Consider the following 13,195-nt stretch of genomic DNA (forward strand, 5'->3'; position numbering starts at 1 on the left):
AGAAAGGTTTCCAAGAAGGAGGGGGTTAAGCACTATGAGATCATAGGTGACTTTGACAAGAAAAGTTTTGGTGGCACTTAGGGCAAAAGCCTTAATGGAGTAGGTTCGAAAGAAAATTTTAGGAACAAAATCCAAAACATTAGGTACAGACAATCTTTTAGGGCTGTAGCTAGAGGTACAAGTGAGTCAAAAGAGGGTTCTCTTATAGACGGGTGAAATGACAGCTTCCAATAGAGAATTTCCAATAGTGAAGGGGAAATTGATGCTCTAGAGAAAGAGAGTAGCACTGCTAGCAACATCTTTAAGTAGGCAAGAGGGGACAGTGGAAGACTTTGAACTGACCCAGGGCATGGCCAGTTCATCTCAAAAGGTGCAAATGCAGGAAGACATAGTGGTGGGAGTTTGGAGAATTTGTCCTCTGACTGCTTTAATTTCTCAGTAAAACAGAAAGCATAATCATCAGCCGAGGTAAGGATGGGGAAGAAGATCAAATGAGTATTGATCAGTAAACATTTAATTTAATTCAAGGCTGACTGTAAGCAAAATTGTGAGGTGATGGTATCTTTAGAACCCTCAAGCTTCACTTTCTGTGTTCGGATGATGTGGAAATGTGACTTCTACAACTCCTTCATGGAGACATCACATTTTAACCTAAGTTTTAACTTGAGAACTGAAGTATCTTAGATGAAACTCAGGAATCAACCAGAAATTAGAAGAGAGGTTTTTGCACCCTGAAATGAAACAATGCAGGTAAACAGTTTTTTCTGCCTAGGATGAGACTGGGAGCTAACCTTGTAAGTAACAGTTGTGTAAGAAATGAATTTTGGAAAAAGTTCACGTATGGTAGGGAAAAGAAGTGTTCTGTACCTTACAAAAATAAGAATAACACAGTTTGATTATAGAGTATTTGTGTCACTTGTGAAAAATAATTCTATATTTCTTTTTTTGGATATGGATATTTATACAGATATGATCAAAAAAGGTGAAGTCAGCAGAGTCACCAATGCAAGAAAATCAAACTTCTTACAAAAGTGTAATCAAGAAAGTTAATCTTTTATGTTCTAACTATAGAAACATGGAATAGGGGCATCTAAGAAACAATCCTGAAAAGCTGTTATTTATTTACTTATGCTGGCACTATGAGACCCACTTTGAAATGCAGCATATCCCTCTACCCAACCACAAAGCACTTTCAATGTGAGATCAACCTACTACCTGTTTATTCAACAGAATGCTTTCTATTCATCAAATCAGTCCTATTATTTGCTTAATGCTCACATTTTTAAAAATATACAACTCAAAATCAATAAACCTCTAGCCAGGCTAACTAAGAAGAGAGGACACAAATTACTAATATTAGAAATGAAAGAGGGGACATCGCTACAGATCCCATGGAAATTAAAAGCATAGTAAAAGAATACTATGAACCACTCCATGACCAGAAATTCGATATCCTAGATGAAATGGACCATTTCCTTGAATGCTACAATCTGCCAAAATGCATACATGAATAAATGATCTGAATAGGCCTAAATCGAATCAATAGTTAATAATCTTCTAAAACAGAAAGCACCAGGCTCAGATGGATACACTGGTGAATTCTGTCAAACATTTAAGAACAAAATGATACCAATCCTCCATAATCTCTTTCAGAAGATAGAAGCAGAGAAAATACTTCCTAATTCATTCTATGAGGCCAGCATTACCCTAATATCAAAACCAGACAAAGACAGTATAAGAAAACTACATACCAATATCTCTCATGAATATAGATGCAAAAATCCTTAACAAAATACTAGCACATCAAATCCAGAAAAGTATAAAAAGAATTATATACGAGGACCAAGTAGGATCTATCTCAAGTATGTAAAGGTGGTTCAACATTCAAAAATCGATTAATGTAATCTATCACATCAACAGACTAAAAAAAAAAAAAAAAATCACATGATCATATCAATAGAAGCAGAAAAAGCATTTGACAAAATCCATCACCCATTCATGGTAAAAACTCTCAATAAACCAGGAATAGAGGGGAATTTCTTCAACAAACTAGAAAAAAATCTACAGCTAGCATCATACTTAATGGTGAAAAACTCAAAGCTTTCCCACTGAGATCCAGTACATGGCAAGGATATACTTTCTCACCATTCCTTTTCAACATCATACTAGAAGTCCTTGCTAATAGGCAAGAAAAGGAAACTAAAGGTATCCAGATTGGAAAGGAAGAAATAAAACTGTCTGTTTTGAGATGACATGATTGTCTGTAGAAAATCTGAAATAAAAATAAAGGAAAAAGGAAATAAAAATTTACCAAAAAAACAGTCTCTAGGTCCATCCACATCTCTACAAATGACCCAATTTTGTTCCTTTTTATGGCTGAGTAATATTCCATTCTATACATGTACCACATCTTCTTTATCCATTTCTCTGTCAATGGGCATTTAGGTTGCTTCCATGACCTGGCTATTGTAAACAGTACTGCAGTGAAAATTGGGGTGCATGTGTCTTTTTGACACATCATCACCTGGAACACCTCCTGGAACTAGTAAGTGATTATAGTAAGGTTGCATGATACAGGGTTAATATACAAAAGTCAATTGCTTTCTTATATGCCAGCAATGAACAAGTGGATTTTGAAATTAAAAACATTTCATTAGCACCCCAAACACAAATACTTAGGTAAAAAATCTAACAAAATATGTATAAGATCTATATGAGATCTACAAGACTCTGATGAACATGATCAAAGTAAAGCTAAATAAATGGAGAGATATTCCATGTTCATGAGTAGGAAGACTTGATATAGTCCAGATGTCAACTTGATCTATAAATTCAATGCAATCACAATCAAATCCCATTAAGTTGTTTTACAGATATTGACAAACTTATTCTAAGTTGATATGGAGAGGCAAGCAACCCAGAATAGCCAACACAATATTAAAGGAGAAGAACAAAGTTGAAGGACTGATGCTATCTGATTTCAAGATTAATATGAGGCTATGATAATCAAGACAGTGTGGTATTGGCAAAAGAACAGACAAATAGATTCATGAAACATAATAAACAGCCCAGAAATAGTCTCACATAAATATAGTCAACTGATCTTTGACAGAGGAGTAAAAATATAATGGAGCAAAGATAGTCTCTTCAACAAACGGTTCTGGAACAACTGAACATCCACATGCCAAAAAAAAATTAATCTAGACACAGACATTAAACCCTTTACAAAAATTAACTCAAAATCTAGAAAACCCAGATGACCTCGCGTATGGTGATGCCTTTTTAGATACAACACCAAAGACACGATCTATGAGCCAAAGCAATCTTGAGGGAAAAAAAAAAGAGCTGGAGGAATCAGACTCCCTGACTTCAGACTATACTCCAAAGCTACAGTAATCAAGACAATATGGTACTGGCACAAAAACAGAAATACAGATCAGTGGAACCGGATAGAAAGCCCAGAGATAAACCCACGCACCTATGGTCAACTAATCTATGACAAAGGAGGCAAGGATATATAATGGAGAAAAGACAGTCTCCTCAAGAAGTGGTGCTGGGAAAACTGGACAGCTACATGTAAAAAAATGAAATTAGAACACTCCCTAACACCATACACAAAAATAAACTCAAAATGGATTAGAGACCTAAATGTAACAAGACCGGACACCATAAAACTCTTAGAGGAAAACATAGGAAGAACACTCTATGACATAAATCACAGCAAGATCTTTTTTGACCCACCTCCTAGAGTAATGGAAATAAAAACAAAAATAAACAAATGGGACCTAATGAAACTTCAAAGCTTTTGCACAGCAAAGGAAACTATAAACAATATGAAAAGACAACACTCAGGATGGGAGAAAATATTTGCAAACAAATCAAGGGCCAAAGGATTAATCTCCAAAATATATAAACAGCTCAGGAAGCTCAATATTAAAGAAAAAACAACCCAATCAAAAAATGGACAGGAAAAAAAAAAATGGACAGAAGACCTAAATAGACATCTCTCCAAAGAAGACATACAGATGGCCAAGAGGCACATGAAAAGCTGCTCAACATCACTAATCATTAAAGAAATGCAAATCCAAACTACAATGAGGTATCACCTCACACCAGTTAGAATGGGCATCATCAGAAAATCTACAAACAACAAATGTTGGAGAGGGTGCGGAGAAAAGGGAACCCTCTTGCACTGTTGGTGGGAATGTAAATTGATACAGCCACTATGGAGAACATATGGAGGTTCCTTAAAAAACTAAAAATAGAATTACCATATGACCCAGCAATCCCACTACTGGGCATATACCCAGAGTAAACCATAATTCAAAAAGACACATGCACCCCAATGTTCACTGCAGCACTATCTGCAATAGCCAGGTCATGGAAGCAACCTAAATGCCCATCGACAAAAGAATGGATAAAGAAGTCGTGGTACATATATACAATGGAATACTGCTCAGCCATAAAAAGGAATGAAATTGGGTCATTTATAGAGACGTGGATGGACCTAGAGACTGTCATACAGAGTGAAGTAAGTCAGAAAGAGAAAAACAAATTTTGTATATTAACACATATATGTGGAATCTAGAAAAATGGTAGAGATGAACCTGTTTGCAAGGCAGAAATAGAGACACAGATGTAGAGAACAAACGTATGGACACTGAGGGGGGAAAGTGGGGGGTGGTGGTGATGGTGTGATGAATTGGGCGATTGGGATTGACATGTATACACTAATATGTATAAAATAGGTAACTAATAAGAACCTGCTGTATAAAAAATAAATAAAGTTTTTAAAAAAGACAATCTATGAAAAAAATAATTGAGAAGCTGGCCTTCATTCAAATTTAAAACTTCTGCTCTACAAAAGACAGTAGCAAGGGGATTAGAAGACAAGCAAATGTTTTCTTCAAGGCTGCGAGAAAACATTTGCCAAAGACACATCTGATAAAATCTTGTTATGCAAAATACACAAAGGACTCTTAAAACTCAGCAATAAAAAAACTACCTGATTAAAACATGGGGCAAAGACCTTAACAAACACCTCCCCAAAGAGGATATTCAGATGTCAAGTAAACATTATGAAAAGATGCTCCACATCATATGTCATCAGGGAAATGCAAATGAAAACGAGATGCCACTACACACCTATTAGAATGGCCAAAATCTGGAACACTGACAACACCAAATGCTGGCGAGGATGTGGAGCAACAGGAACTTTCATTCATTGCTGGTGGGAATGAAAAATGGTTCAGTCATTTTGGAAGACAGTTTGGTGATTTCTTACAAAACTAAACATACTGTTTTTTTTTACAAAACTAAACATACTCACGATACGATCCAGCAATCTCACTCCTTGGTATTTACCCAAAGAAGTTGAAAACTTATACCCACAAAAAAAAACTGGCACACAGATGTTTTAAGCAGGTTTATTCATAATTGCCAAAACTTGGCAGTGACCAAGATGTCCTTCAGGAGGTGAATGAATAAATAAACTGTCATACGTCCAGACACTGGAACATTATTCAGGGCTAAAAAGAAATGAGCTATCAAAGCTATGAAAAGACATGGAAGAAACTTAAATGCATATTACTAAATGAAAGAAGCCAATCTGAAAAGGCTATATATTGTATGATTCCAATTATATGACATTCTGGAAAAGGCAAAACTATAGGGACAATAAAAAAGTTCAGTGGTTGCAGGGATGGGGATGGCAGAGGAAAAGCACAGAGAATTTTATGACAGTGAAAATACTCTCTGTGATACTATAATGATGGATATATGTCATTATAAATGTGTCAATACCCAAAGTGTTCAATACCAAGAGTGAACCCTAAGGTAAACTAGGGACTTTGGGTGATTATGATGTGTCAGTGTAGGCTCATGCTTGGAAACAAATGGACAATTCTGGAAAGTGATGCTGATAATGGAGCAGGCTATGCATGTGGCAAAGCAGGGGGTATACAGGAAATCTCTGTACCTTCCTCTCTATTTTGTTGTGGATGGACCTTAAATTGCTCTAAAGAAATAAACTCTTTTTTTTTAAAGTACACAGTTCAAGGACTTCCCTGGTGGCACAGTGGTTAAGAAGCCGCCTGCCAATGCAGAGGACACTGGTTCGAGCCCTGGTCCAGGAAGATCCCACATGCCGTGGAGCAACTAAGCCCGTGTGCCACAACTACTGAACCCGTGTGCCACAACTACTGAAGCCAACGCACCTGGAGCCCGTGCTCCACGACAAGAGAAGCCACCGCAATGAGAAGCCCGTGCACTGCAATGAAGAGTAGCCCCTGCTCACCACAACCAGAGAAAAGCCGGCGCACAGCAACAAAGACCCAACACAGCCAAAATAAATACATAAATAAATAAAACCTTACTTTAAAAAAAAAGAGAAAGTATTCAGTTCAATACCATTTGTATTTACTCCAACAAACACTAGAGGGAGCTTTCCCACATGAACTAGTTTACCTAAGCAAAAAATAAAAAAAATTTTTAAAAAAAAGGTTTTTTATAAAACTGAAACAACGCCACTGTTTATAAAATATCATTACCACTGCTCCCATATTAGTCTTAGAACATTAACCACTGCTAAGTAAATTAACTGGAATTTTAACTGATTAGACAAGTTTGGCAATAAAATTAATAAGTTAATAAAATAAAGTTAAACTGAAAAAATTAAGAGTATATCAATATCAGCCCTTGACAACATTTAATCTGTTAGACATTTTCAAACAGGACATAATAAACATAATAAGAAAGATACGTCTTGATTCTTTATCGCGATATATGAAAGTATGGTCATCTAAACTAAATGCTAAAACGGGACACTGGATAAGTAGTTTTAACTTATGAAATGTCTAAACTCTTGAGAAGAGAGCTTTTTGAGCAATGCTTGGTTATGAAATGTAATGGGCCTCTGGGAAAGAGGCAAGAGACAGGAGGTTAAACCCAGAGGGACCTGGATGTGACAAGCTCAAGCTGAGATCAGGCGATAAAGCTGTAATGTTATCAAAAAGCAAAAGCTGCCATGAGTTTCTCAGAAACCTATTTTTGTCCTGGCCTTCCGTATCATTTCAGATATTTATACCCCTACATGAGTGGTGAATGAGCATCTTGCGAATGAGAAAAATCCGACATTCTTGAACTTTTATTCAGCGGCATGAGTGACTTGTAGACATTATTAACCCCTAAATGTGTGAATGTCTCCCTTTTTCAAAGAAGAAAAGTCCTAACCGACCACTACCCAAGGATAAAAAGGAAAACATACATTTGCTGCTCTCCAGAATTAGGCTGGAAGGAAGGGCAATCACAAGGAACCAGATGCCAGATCTCTGATCTGACTTGCCCTTCCCGTGGGTGAAAGGAAAAGCTCGTCTCCGCGTAATGACTGCTCACCTTGGCGTGCCCTTCTGTGCCACCTCCAACCCTCACAGTGGAGGTAAAACTCCTGAAAACAACATGAGTCACAATGGACTGATGCTTCCGGTGAAATGAAAAATTAACACAATGAAATCTTTTTTTTTTAAATAAATTTATTTATTTTTGGCTGAATTGGGTCTTCGTTGCTGCACGCGGGCTTTTCTCTAGTTGCGTGGAGCGGGGCTACTCTTCGTTGTGGCGCAGGGGCTTCTCGTTGCACTGGCTTCTCTTGTTGTGGAGCACGGGCTCTAGAGTGCAGGCTCAGTAGTTGTGGCATGTGGGCTCAGTAGTTGTGGCTCACAGGCTCTAGAGCGCAGGCTCAGTAGTTGCAGCGCACAGGCTTAGTTGCTCCGCCGCATGTGGGATCTTCCTGGACCAAGGCTCGAACCCGTGTCCCCTGCGTTGACAGGTGGATTCTTAACCACTGCGCCACCAGGGAAGTCCTACAATGAAATCTTGCATCAAGATTTGCCTTTTGGGCCTGCATTCCTTCTTTCTGCTTGGGACATGGTGAATTTACCGAGAAAAGTTTCTGATCAGAGAAAACTTCTTTTTCAGAGCTGATACAGGCTGTTTAAAGATATTCTTCTTTGTTCATTAAATATCAAAGATATCCTCCGCTCCGCTCCTTGTGTGATCCGGCTAAATGATACCAAGGGAAAGCATATAATGATTTAGGTGATAGAAACCACCCCAGTTTCCTGTCACCTGTGATTGAAGAAATCAATGAAAAGCTTGAGTTTTTCAGACCTGGAGAAAGAACACATTCTGACTATGCACCTCACAGGCATCTGACTTAAAACCAGATTAATAAATATAGTACTCCCAAAGCAATAAACCTTTACCTTTGAGTTCTCTGAAATGTCACCAGATTGCTTGAAAGCCACCTGGATGAGTGCACTGTGTCATGACTAGCCTTTGCCCAGCAGAAACACAGACTTATCCACCCTTGGACATGACCTGTGGACAGAGATCTTCTCTCCCCTTCAACAGAACTCAATCACATGACACCATTACCTTTCAATTAACTGATTTTTCATAAATTTGTTAAGGTTTCAAGTAAACAGTGGTAACTCAAAGCTTCTCCCCACAGAAGTATATTTACTTATCAAATTTCGTGTATGTCAAACATTTAACTGCCAAATTTAAATTCCTTGAAGGAAACTCTCACTTTAGAATTTTAAGTATTATAAGTGTCACAATAGAATGTGTGGCACTGAAATATTTATCATGATGTAACAGCCTTAATTTTCTAATACCCCAAATGCTTCCTCATATCTATTTCAAAAGGATTAATAATTACAGCAATGCTTCAAGGCTGACATTATAATCAACTTGACTGGAGATAAAAGAAATTAAGGAAATCTGTTCAGTGGCAACTAATAATTGGCCTATATAGTGTGACAATGCGGCCAGAGTTAATTTTCGTTAAAATTTGCCACAGGATCTATCTGAGCTGCGTCTTGCAAAAATGTATAACTTCGAAGTCAGAAAGCAAATTCAAAGCAAACCAGCAGTCCTCATATTTTTCATACATGGATGGCTTTCAAGAAAGAATAAGATGATTCTTATCATAAATCATTTATGAAGGACTTATCAGGTGAAACAGGTACTGTTTTATCTAAATAGCACCCACCTTAATTTAGAAGAAATGGTTCTAGTGAACGCTGCCAATCCTTGCACCCTCCCCTAGCCCCCCACAAAGTAGGCCACAATGGAGGGCATGTAATCTCGATGGGACCAGTGACAGATATAGGGGTTGGCATGTGACCCAAGCCAAGTCAATCTGAGTAGCTCCCTAGTATTTTCCAAACAGAAGGAGAGACACAACTGTTTTCCATCTGAGGTCTCAAGCTGTTGAGGAAGTTAGTCTGGTCCACAACAGGTGGACATATCCCTTCACTGGAGAAAGTCAGTCTAGAGTAACACAAAATGAAACCTAGAGGAAAACAGAATTAAAGCCAAGATTTAGAGAAAGAGATTCCTGGGGTCTCTGGCTATAGAGATCCTTAGAGATGTGACTAATGATCTCTTGGTGTCCTCCAATTCTGGGCTCACTCAGGATCCTTTCATATGGGTGGGTGGTTTTCACCCTTGCCTCTAAGAGTCCTGACTAGTATACAAGTCTATGAGAATATACACTAATAGAGATGTTAAAAATCTGTTAAATATTATATATAACCTGTTGAACCCAATCGTTGGGATTGGGTTCATCTGCTATGACTGAAACCCAAAACAGCAGTTGATTACACAAAACAGAAGTTTATTTCCCTCTCATATAAAAGTCCAGTTGGCACTGCAGGGCTGTTTTGTTTTGACATTGTGTCACTAAATATCAAAGACTCGGGTCCTTCTATTTTTTTGTTATGCCTTGGGGGCCTCAACCCCATTGTCCAAAATAGTGGCAACTGTATTCCAGGCAGTAGGATTAAATAAGAGAAAAAAAGAGCAAGAGGTACACACGTACACACGTACACACACACACAAATAATGGACACTCTCTTTCTTATGGAAGTTTTCCTAAGGAAGTTGCCCCCTCAAAAAAATCTACTTACACCCCACTCACCAGTACTAGAGGAATTTCTAGCAGCAAGAAAAGCTAAGAAATGTAATCCTGACTCTGGATGGCCACGTACCCAGGTTAAAATTCTATTACTGAAGAAGAAGGGAGAACAGAAATCAGGAATAATCTTCATTCTTGCTGTAATTGTCAATGATTTATCAGAAAAAAGGCATTAGTCAGAGCTCATCAAAAAAAAAAAAATGAAGGTTAGCTATGTCAGAGTATTTAAATCATGTAACGGTTCTAAAAAGAAGGAACTTACATCAAAGCTGCAGAAATATGTACTTAATAAATAAAAGAGTAGACTAGGTGTTTCAAAAACTTCCCGAATTGAAGAAGCAGATAACCTTCTGATCAACCCCCAAAGACAGTCATGGGACTACAGCTTCTCACTCAAAGAAAACAAAGCACTGATGGCAATGCCAGTAAACTACATGGGCAGTCAACACTGAAATTTATACATATTTTTTCCTAATAAACCATGTTAGCTGGTGGTCTTTAAGTAAACTTTTACAGTTCTTTAGAGATAGCAATGGGGCAGCAACCCACAAATAACCACCTAAAACTTATTTCAACCTGTAATATACCCCTGCTCATATTATTCTGGTGCAGTTAAATAGCAGATTTCAAGGACTTAGTAAAAAAATGTAATATAGCTCAATAATAATTTTTTACTGATCACATGTTGAAATTATGTTTTGGATATACTAGGCTAAAGTATACTATTAAAATTAATTTCACCTGTTTCTTTTTACTCCTTTTTTTAAAAAAAATCCCTTGACTCAGCAAATTTTTATTGAACAAATGTTATGAGCAAGGAAGTGAAACCGTGCACCTCAGACTGGGACTTGAACCCACATGCCAGGACTCGAACCCCGCCAAAACCCAGAATGGGACTCAAACCCACATGGCCGGGACTCGAACCCGGCCAAAACCCAGTCTTCCAACTGAGATCACACACCTGGTCTCAGGACTTAATGAAGCTCAGGTTCTTGATGTCTCATCATAGAAAGAACTCAGTGAGAGACAAGGTGATGGGTAAGAAGTGGATTTATTTAGAGAGAAACACACTCCACAGACAGAGTGTGGGCCATCTCAGAAGGTGAGATAGGCACCAGGGTATGGGGGTTGTCAGTTTTCATAGAGGAGGGTAATTTCATAGGCTAATGAGTGGGAGGAGTTTCCCAGCTATTTTGGGAAGGGGCGGGGATTTCCAGGAATTGGGACACCACCCACTTTTTGATCCTTATGGATCCTTGGAACTGTCATGGCGCCTGTGGGTGCGTCATTTAGCTTGCTGATGTGTTACAGTGAGTGTATAGTGAGGCTCAAGGTCGAGTGGAAGTCGGCTTGTCCGCCATCTTGGACCCATTTGGTTCTAATCAGTTTATGTCATGTCCTTGGGCTATGTTATTCTTTCAAAGATTGTGCTCTGCCCACTTCCCTCCTGTTTCATTCCCCCCTCAGAGATTTTTACTCCCATATTCTTATGGGAAGCAGAAGGGCGATGGTCCCTCTTCTGTAACTGCTTCAAGGCTGAATAGGGGCATCGACCCTGCCTGTCAGGGAGTAAAAATCTCTGGATGCCTGATCTAGAGGCCCCAGGGGCAGAACAGCTCCTTGTTTTAAGTCAGTATAGGCTGGAATCCTCGCACAGTCATCATCTAGGTGTAGAACTGTTGTAACTGCTTCCATAGACTTTCTCTGAATCTCCTTGATGATGAAGAACTTTTTGTAACAGCATCAGAGTACAAAAATATCTATAGATAACAAAAGACTTAAAAGGCATGGTTAAACATCTGATTACAGTGTAATCGATAAAGACATTTGGTTACAATAACCAGAATTACGAATGATTACATTTAACTTAACATGCCAAATAATCTTCGTTAAATATTTCTCTCTAAGATATCTCAGGGGCCCTCGAAAGTACCCCAAAGTTAGCTAGAACAAAAGGAACTTAATTAAAATTTGATATTTGGGAAGTTTGTCAAAAAGTTTTAAAATACTTGGTCAAATAAGATCATAGGTCACTGTGAGACAATACTTATTTCTTAACCAAAGTTACAAAAGATCTCAAAAGCAAATACAGATCACTTAAAGGTAAAGAAACTCATACTATCTGTTACTAAAAGCAGCATTTCAAGAAAACTTTGGAGGGAGAAACTAAATCTACAGTCTTGTCCCAGCCCACTCCAAACAAAATTCATTTACCCAACTAAGTTTAATCCAATCTTAGAAAATCTTGATCATGCACAACTTTTTTCAGTTTTTTTTTCTCATTCCTCCCATCTTCTTTTACTGAAAACATACATCTTACTTTCCTTCAAAGTTTTTTTTTCCACATTCAGTTACTTTTCTTGTTGACAAATTTATAACAGCTAGAATAAGGTTTTATTTGACCTCTAGTAAACCTAGGTACAACAGAAGTATTATACTCAACATTGATAATTTTAAAGACACGTCTATATTAATCTAACCAACAAGTTTAAGCCACCTTCAGTACCAGATATCTGTTTAGTATTGAATATTTTCCAGATGACATGAACCTGAAATTTATTCTGGCCATATTATTTTCTACTTCTGAGTATTTACATAAGCGCTCAATTTTCTTTTTTTCTTTTTAATTTATCTGTATTTGTTACAACTTTTAAAGCAGAATGTGACTTGAGCACTACGTCTCCATTCACAAAACTTGCTCCAAGTCACTTTTCAAACAGCTTTGCAACATGCCTAGATAGGCTTATAATTTTGCTACTCTCAACAACACTTTTCTTAGGAAAACAAACCCTATGTATGGACTCCCATCAAGTTGGTTCAGTTGAACATACTAATTTCTAAAGACCTGGCACATGCAGTCAATAACTACAGGCAAGGGAAGGTTTAAAAAGTAAATCCCAGAAGATGAAAGTTGCTTTAAGAAGTATTTTCTTTTAAACATCAAGGTATATGCTTCAGAACACTTCAGTGACAGAAGATTTGGTCTACTAAAGAATCCGCTTGATAGCTAAACACTTCAGACCACAAAGTTAACATAGGTTACATACACCTTACAACTACTTCAGCGCTTAATTTTTTAAAAGCCAATTAAGTAGAGCTCTTTTATGAATTAATTTTTGGCAATACTATACACCTACCACACACATATAGATACATATGAACACAAACACAGAGGCCTCAGAGTTCCCATTACAAAATTTCAGTCCTGAGTCAGGT

General features: G+C 37.7%; 2 protein-coding genes across 5 annotated transcripts in view; both read right to left on the reverse strand.

Annotated features, from left to right (window-relative positions):
• TBC1D4 (TBC1 domain family member 4) overlaps positions 1-13,195 on the reverse strand; it is a 216,525-nt gene that overhangs the window by 94,059 nt on the left and 109,271 nt on the right. The window lies entirely within an intron of this gene.
• COMMD6 (COMM domain containing 6) overlaps positions 5,212-13,195 on the reverse strand; it is a 168,177-nt gene continuing 160,193 nt past the window's right edge. The window contains exon 6 of the transcript XR_009498751.1: positions 5,212-5,227. The gene's annotated coding sequence lies outside the window, so the exon portion shown is untranslated. The remainder of the gene's footprint in view (positions 5,228-13,195) is intronic.

The sequence above is a fragment of the Balaenoptera ricei genome, chromosome 18, assembly GCF_028023285.1.
Source record: "Balaenoptera ricei isolate mBalRic1 chromosome 18, mBalRic1.hap2, whole genome shotgun sequence".
In the NCBI taxonomy this organism is placed as follows: domain Eukaryota; kingdom Metazoa; phylum Chordata; class Mammalia; order Artiodactyla; family Balaenopteridae; genus Balaenoptera; species Balaenoptera ricei.